Raw genomic sequence first — 7,565 nt, forward strand, 5'->3', positions numbered from 1 at the left:
CGCCAGGCCCTGGCCTCCCCGCGCCCCGCGCTCACCGTCCCGGCTGCCATCAACGGCGGACGCCGCTCGCGTCCCCGCGCTGCCCGACCCGGGGCCTCCTCTGCGCCGGCCTGCGGGGGCCGGGCCCCAGCTACCCTCCACCCCGCCCAGCCCGCTCGCCCGCCGCCGCCTCCGCTCTGGCCCAGCGCGCGGGGCTCCTCCGGTTGCAGGCCTGGCGGGCCACTGGTGCCCGCGCTGCCCCCTCCAGCCCCGCTCCAGCAGCGCGCTACAAAGAACTTCTCAAACTCAATACAAGAGAAACAAACAAATCATAAAATGGGCAGAAGATATGAACAGTTTTCCAATGATGACATACAAATGGCTAACAGACACATGAAAAAATGTTCAAAATCATTAGCCATCAGGGAAATTCAAATAGAAACCACACTAAGATACCACCTTACACCAGTTAGAATGGCAAAAATTAACAAGGTAGGAAACAGCAATTGCTGGAGAAGATGTGGAGAAAGGGGATCCCTCCTACATTGTTGGTGGGAATGCAGTTTGGTGCAGCCACTCTGGAAAACAGTGTGGAGGTCCCTTAAAAAGTTAAAAATGGAGCTACCCTATGACCCAGCCATTGCACTACTGGATATTTACCCCAAAGATACAGACACAGTGAAGAGAAGGGCCATATGCACCCCAAAGTTCATAGCAGCATTGTCCACAATAGCTAAATCACGGAAGGAACTGAGATGCCCTTCAACAGATGACTGGATTAAGAAGCTGTGGTCCATATATACAACGGAATATTACTCAGCTATCAGAAAGAACGAGTTCTCAACATTTGCTGCAACATGGACGGCACTGGAGGAGAGAATGCTAAGTGAAATAAGTCAAGCAGAGAAAGACAATTATCATGATTTCTCTCATCTATGGAACATAAGAACTAGGAAGATCGGTAGGGGAAGAAAGGCATAAAGAAACGGGAGGTAATCAGAAGGGGGAATGAAGCATGAGAGACTGTGGACTCTGAGAAACAAACTGAGGGCTTCAGAGGGGAGGGGGGTGGGGGAATGGGATAGACAGGTGATGGGTAGTAAGGAGGGCACTATTGCATGGTGCACTGGGTGTTATATGCAACTAATGAATCATCGAACTTTACATCAGAAACCAGGGATGTACTGTATGGTGACTAACATAATATAATAAAAAATCATTAAAAAAATAAAAATAAAAAAAATAAAATGGATTGAAAGAAGGATAAATAGGGGTGGATTGATAGGTATGTGGTAAGCAAATCTAGCAAATGCTAATGGTAGAATCTAGGCGGCAGTATATGGGTATTCACTTTAAAGTATTTCTACTTTATTGTATGTGTGAAAATATTTGTAATAAAATTTGGAACAAAAATAAAAAAAAAAGGAGGGCACGTATCGCATGGTGCACTGGGTATTATACGCAACTAATGAATCATCGAACTTTACATCAAAAAAATAAATAAAAATTTAAAAAAAAGAAAAAAGAAAAAATAGGTCAAAATAACTATTTTCAGACATTATACTACAGGCAGTGCAAGACTGTGATCACTGGGAGAAGCTAAATTCAGCCAGTAGCACCTTCCAGACCATGGAGCATGAAAAGGAGCCTCCGACAGCACTTGCGAGTCTAAGTGAACACAGCAGATAAAGAATGGAGTTTGGAGCTACCACACTGAATCCAATCTGTAAGGCAGCGTTCCAGAGGGAACTGCGGCAGAGAAGGAGCTATAAAAATCTGCAGAGATGAGCCCGGGGTCTTCAGCACACCCCCCCCCACATGCACGCACGCACGCACGCACGTGTGCAGGTATTCTGCAGGGCCGAGAACAGGAAGACTATTGGGGAAAACTGCCTGAGCTTGGAGAGGGTTTGGAATGTTAGAATTCTACCCCATCGGAGTGGAGAGATGTCAATGAGCACTCGGAGCTCTCCTAGGAGATCCCAGAAAGACCCTATCTTAAAGTAGGACTAATCTAACCCCAAAGTAAAAGCTATTCTAAACCATATCGTCTAAGAGTTAAAAAGAAGCCTTAAAAGATTAAGCTGATCCACAAAAAAAAAATAAACCATATCCCAGAACAAAACTCAATACCCTATTAGGGGAAGATAACAAAACTTCCTAACTCAACTCCATAATGTTGAACATATAATCTAAAGTGTTAGGAAAAAAATAGTAAAAAAATTTTTAAAAAGGAATGTATATGTTTCTTACTCTCAAAAACTATTTAGAGGGTTATCAGTTAGATGAATTAGAGTGAATCCAATTTATATAACTGCCTAACAACAACTAATGGGATATATCAGTTTGCTTCATCACATTATCATACCACTACCATATAGTAGCTCAATTCAGAGAGCAATTACTTAATAATGTGGGTTCAACTAACTTTTTTTGAATTACAAATCAAGCAAATCTTCTACAAGTCATTTAAATTATTGCAGCCCTAGTTTCCTTAGCTGTAGTATGCATAGAATGATGCCTACCTCTCAGTGCCCTGGTGATGGCTAAAAATGGCAAGAGATGGGAATATGTTTAGTTTGGTACTTGACTAATAACAGGACTTCACTATTATTTATTCATTAGATTTTTAATGACAGAAAGATACATATTGTGAAAATTAAAGCTCGCTGATTTCCCTTACTGACAACAGTATGATCTACCATAAAAAGTTTAGGGAAGATGCTAGAAAGTGTAAAGAAATGAGCCATATTTTCATCTTTATCCATCTGGGGCACACTTTATACTACTATCACCATTATCATAAAAAAAAACCCTCTTTGGCATTTGTTATCCTCAGAATTATATTAAGACTAATTCATAGGCTTATGTCCTCCTTATTAAAATTTTATAATCAAAGATAGGAAAATTGAATTGACATTTAAGTTAAGAACTAACTAGACACAAAATATGGACGGGAAAAAAAGCATTTTTATTTTTACAGCCTTTAATTTTTAATTTTTTAAAACATTTATTTATTTTGAGAGAGAGAGAGTACAGGAGTGAGCAAAAGTGGGGGGGGCAGAGGGAGTAGGATAGATAATCTCAAGAGGACTCCACACTTGGCACGGAACCCACCGCGGGGCTCCATCTCAGGACCCTGAGATCATCGTCTGAGCAGAAACCAACAGTCAGAGGTTTAACCGACGGCACCACCCAGGTTCCCCTATTTTTACTGATTTTTCAAGTAAGTGAATTACAGAAGCAATTTCAGCAACTAATTGTGTGACAGACACAAAAGCCAAAAATGTTAGGTAAGTTCACTGAACACTGAAGTTTTGTCTTTATTATTCTTACATTCCCAAAGCTTTTTCAAAGGCCTAAAATAAAACAGAGACTCAGTAGAAACATGTTTGATAAACGAAGGAGGTTTTTATATGTTCTTTCATCAATATGGTAAGAATTAAGGAAGCGATATTTCAGAGCTGTTTTCTTTTCCCTTACTTGGAAAGATAACTTGTAAATTTTTCATTGAGAACTAGGAAATACTTTGAGACGTGTCACAAAGGCAATATTTTACAAAAAGAAAAAAAATAGACACGTCACAACACCTATGCATTTACCACTGTTATTGTCAGAGAAGTCAGAAATGTCAAAATTAAGCAGTTAATTAAGTAATCAAATTCACAACACAAACAACTATAAAGCACGTGATTTCTTCTATTGATACTATAGAATCAGAAAAGTCTATATTTGAATTCTTAGTACTTTAATAACAGCATTACGAAGAGAGGAGGTATTTGAGGGTCAAAATTCAGCAAAATTAAGGCAGTATTAAAGACACAATCCAGTTTAGTTTCCACTAGAGATTAATATAGAGAGGCTCTCAGGTGCTGCTAGAAATTTCCTACAAATCAATGATGCATGGAAAAAGTGATGCTTGGGAATTTAAACTATTCAATATTTTGTAGTAGAAGGAGAAGATAAAAATTAAGATAAAATCAGTGTTCTGAGAAAATATAAAGAAACAGACAAACTAAATTCTATAGGATAAATGAAAATATGCATCTAAGTATAAATATAAAACTTTCTAGAAATTCAAGAAAACAGGCATATTAAACAAAAAAAGGATTGCTTCTGTGTATTTTTTTTTTGCTTTTTTTTTGCTTCTGTGTATTTAAACAAATACTGAAATTGTTCACAATACTAGCAATTTTAAATTGCTTCTTTTCTTATCCTTTTCAAAGGCTGCTTTCATTTCAACATAACATTAAATTCTATGAGAAACCTACCATGACTGATAATTTGAATCTAAAATCCGGTATCTAACGCTCTTATTCAAGTAAAATATGACAGCTCAGATTTGAAACAAAAATTCTTACCCAGTAGTGGATAACATGGTAATTCTATTTTCAATTTTTTGAGGAACCTCCACACTGTTCTCTCCAGTCACTGCACAACCTGCATTCCCACCAACAGTGCCTGAGGGTTCCTTTTTGTCCACACCTTCATCAACACCTGTTATTTCTTGTCTTTTGATTTTAACCATTCTGAAGGTATGAGGTGGTATCTCATCCTGGTTTTGACCTGCATTTCCCCAAAAATGGTCCTCTCCCCATTTTTAATGGGAGAATTTGTTTGTTTTCTGGTGTTGAATTGTGTAAGTTCTTTACATATTTTGGATATTAACTCCTTATCAGATACATCATTCAGAAATGTTTTCTCCCACTGAATAGCTGGCCTTTTGTTTTGTTCGTGGTTTCCTTCACTGTACAAAAAACTTTTTGTTCTGATGTAGTCCTAATAGTTTAATTTTGCTTTTGTTTCCCTTGCCTTTGGAGACATATCTAGAAAAATGTTGCTATAGCCAGTGTCAAAGAAATTACTGCCTATGTTCTCTTCTGGGATTTTTATGGTTTCAGGTCTCACATTTAGGACTTTAATCCACTCCGAGTTTATTTTTGTGTATGGTGTGAGAAAGCAGTCCAGTTTCATGTTTTTGCATGGAGCTATTATGGAGCTGTTTAGTTTTCCCAGTACCATTTGTTGAAAAGATGGTCTTTTCCCCATTGTATAGTCTTGCCCTTTTCCTAGATTAATTGACCATAAATGTGTGGGTTTATTTCTGGATTCTTTGTTCTATTCCATTGATTTATATATCTCTTTTTGTGCAAGGCTTATACTGTTTTGATTACTACACCTTTGTGGTATATCCTGAAATCTGGGATTGTGATATGTCCAGCTTCACTCTTCTCTCTCAAAATTGCTTTGGCGATTGAGGGCCTTTTCAGGTTATGCAAAGAAAACAAAAACACAAATTTGAAAATATATATGCACCCATATACGTACTGTAGCATTATTTACAATAGCCAAGATACAGAAGCAACCTAAGCATGTCCATCCATAGATGAATGGATAATGAAGATGTGTTTGTGTGTGTGTCTGCATGTACATATTACTCAACCATAAAAGAGAATGAGATCTTGTCATTTGCAACAACATGAATGGATCTAGAGGGTATAATGCTATGTGAAGTGAGTCAGACAAAGACCAATACCACATTTCACTCATATGTGGAATTTAAAAAACAAAACCAAGAAAATAAACACAGACAAAAAACCAGGCTCTTAAATACAGAAAATAGGTGGTTACCGGAGGGAAGGTGGGTGGGGAATGGTGAAATAGATAAAGGGGATTAAGAGTACATTTATCCTGATGAGCACTGAGTAATGCATACAATTATAGAATTATTCTATTGTAAACCTAAAACCAACACAACACTGTATGTTAAGTATACTTCCATCATAAATATAATTCTAACCCATGTTGACAGTATTCTTCAGTTCATAATGAAATCACAAATGCTCCCTAAAATTTCATTCTCTTAACCCAACAAGTATTTATTCTTCGTTCACACCAAACTACAGATATGGGTGCAGATCAGCAGTCGGTCTCTGCCCCACCTCTACTCGGGATTCTATTATCTCTAGGGTAGGGAAAAGACAGGTGCTGAATCTCACACTACCTCTTGAATCTCCACTTACTGCATTGGCCAATTCAATTATACCAATAAGTACAATTATTTGAATAAAATTTCCTGAACACCACAACTATTCAAGGTGGTAAGGTGAGATCTATTAAAACTGTTGAATCTATTCTTAAAATCATTCCCGCAAAAAAATTCACATAGCGAATTCTGCAAATGCATAAGGAGGAAACTCTGTGAAAAATGGAAAACAAGTGTCGTCTTTTTATGCCACCAGCTTATCTTTAATTCCAAAACACGACAATGAGATTATAATAAAATTAATTTCACCTATGAACATGAAAGTAATAATCCTTAGTAAAATATTAGCAGAATGAATCTAACTTGTATTATTCCAGGTATGAAAGGCTGGTTTGAGACTCAAAAATTAATTTATATAATTAACCATGTTTATATACTGATAGATGTAGGAAAACATCTGACAGAATTCAACACCAATTCATTAAAAAACTTGTAAACTACCAACAACATAGAATCTTGTACTAGGAAATGATCTGATAAAGAGTATTTACACAAATACTTAAAATATATAAAATAAATAATAAATATTATAGTCACCTTGACAAAGGGAAATGCAGAAGAATGCCGGGTATTACCACTTTAATGCAACACTGTTTTCGAGGATCAGATGGTGTAATGAGGCAAGAAAAATTAATAAAATGGAGTAAGAATTGGAAGGGGGGAAAAAAACCTAAATACTATCCAGCACCAATGCTGTCACTGGCATATTCTACTAAACACTGAAAGATAAGTGATACCAATTCTTCTTAACATGTTCCAAAGGGGGGAAAAATCAACAGGAGGGAACACTTCCACCTTATTTTACCAGGCCAGAATTATTTTGGTACCACAGCTAAATAAGTACACTGTAAGAAAAATAGAGTACAGGCCAACGTCCCTAGGATATGTAAAAATTATGAACAAAGTATAAGCAAACCCAACTCAACTCCACATTAAAAGGATCATATACCGTGAGCAAACAGGAATTTTCCCTGGGATGGAATGTTTCAAAATATGCAAATCAACAAATATGATACACCTTCTATACAAAATGATAGATAAAAATCATATAACATCTCCATAGATGCAGAAAAGCATTTGAAAAAATAAAATACCTTTTCATGACTAAAACAACAAAAACAACAAATTAGTATAGAAGAAACCAATCTCAACATAATTAAGACTACCTAGGACAGTCCCACCGTTAACATCACAATCAAAGTAAAAGGTTGAAAGCTTACCATCTCAGATAAGGAACAACATCAACATATGTTCTATGTTCTATGTTCAACATAGAACTGGAACACCAAGCCGGAGCAATCAGGCAAGAAAAAGAAAACAAAGGCATCCAAAACAGAAAAGAGAAAGTAAAACTGTCTTTGTTTGCAAATGGTATCATCTTATACAAAGAAAATCCAAAAGACTCAACCAAAAAAGTGCTAGGAAAAAAATCAACAAATTCAGAAATATTGCAGGATACAAAATCAACACATATAAATCAGTGGCATTTCTATACACTACAGCCAAACATCTAAAAAAGAAATAAAGGAAACAATCCCAT

Source organism: Ursus arctos, unplaced genomic scaffold (genome assembly GCF_023065955.2).
Source record: "Ursus arctos isolate Adak ecotype North America unplaced genomic scaffold, UrsArc2.0 scaffold_37, whole genome shotgun sequence".
In the NCBI taxonomy this organism is placed as follows: domain Eukaryota; kingdom Metazoa; phylum Chordata; class Mammalia; order Carnivora; family Ursidae; genus Ursus; species Ursus arctos.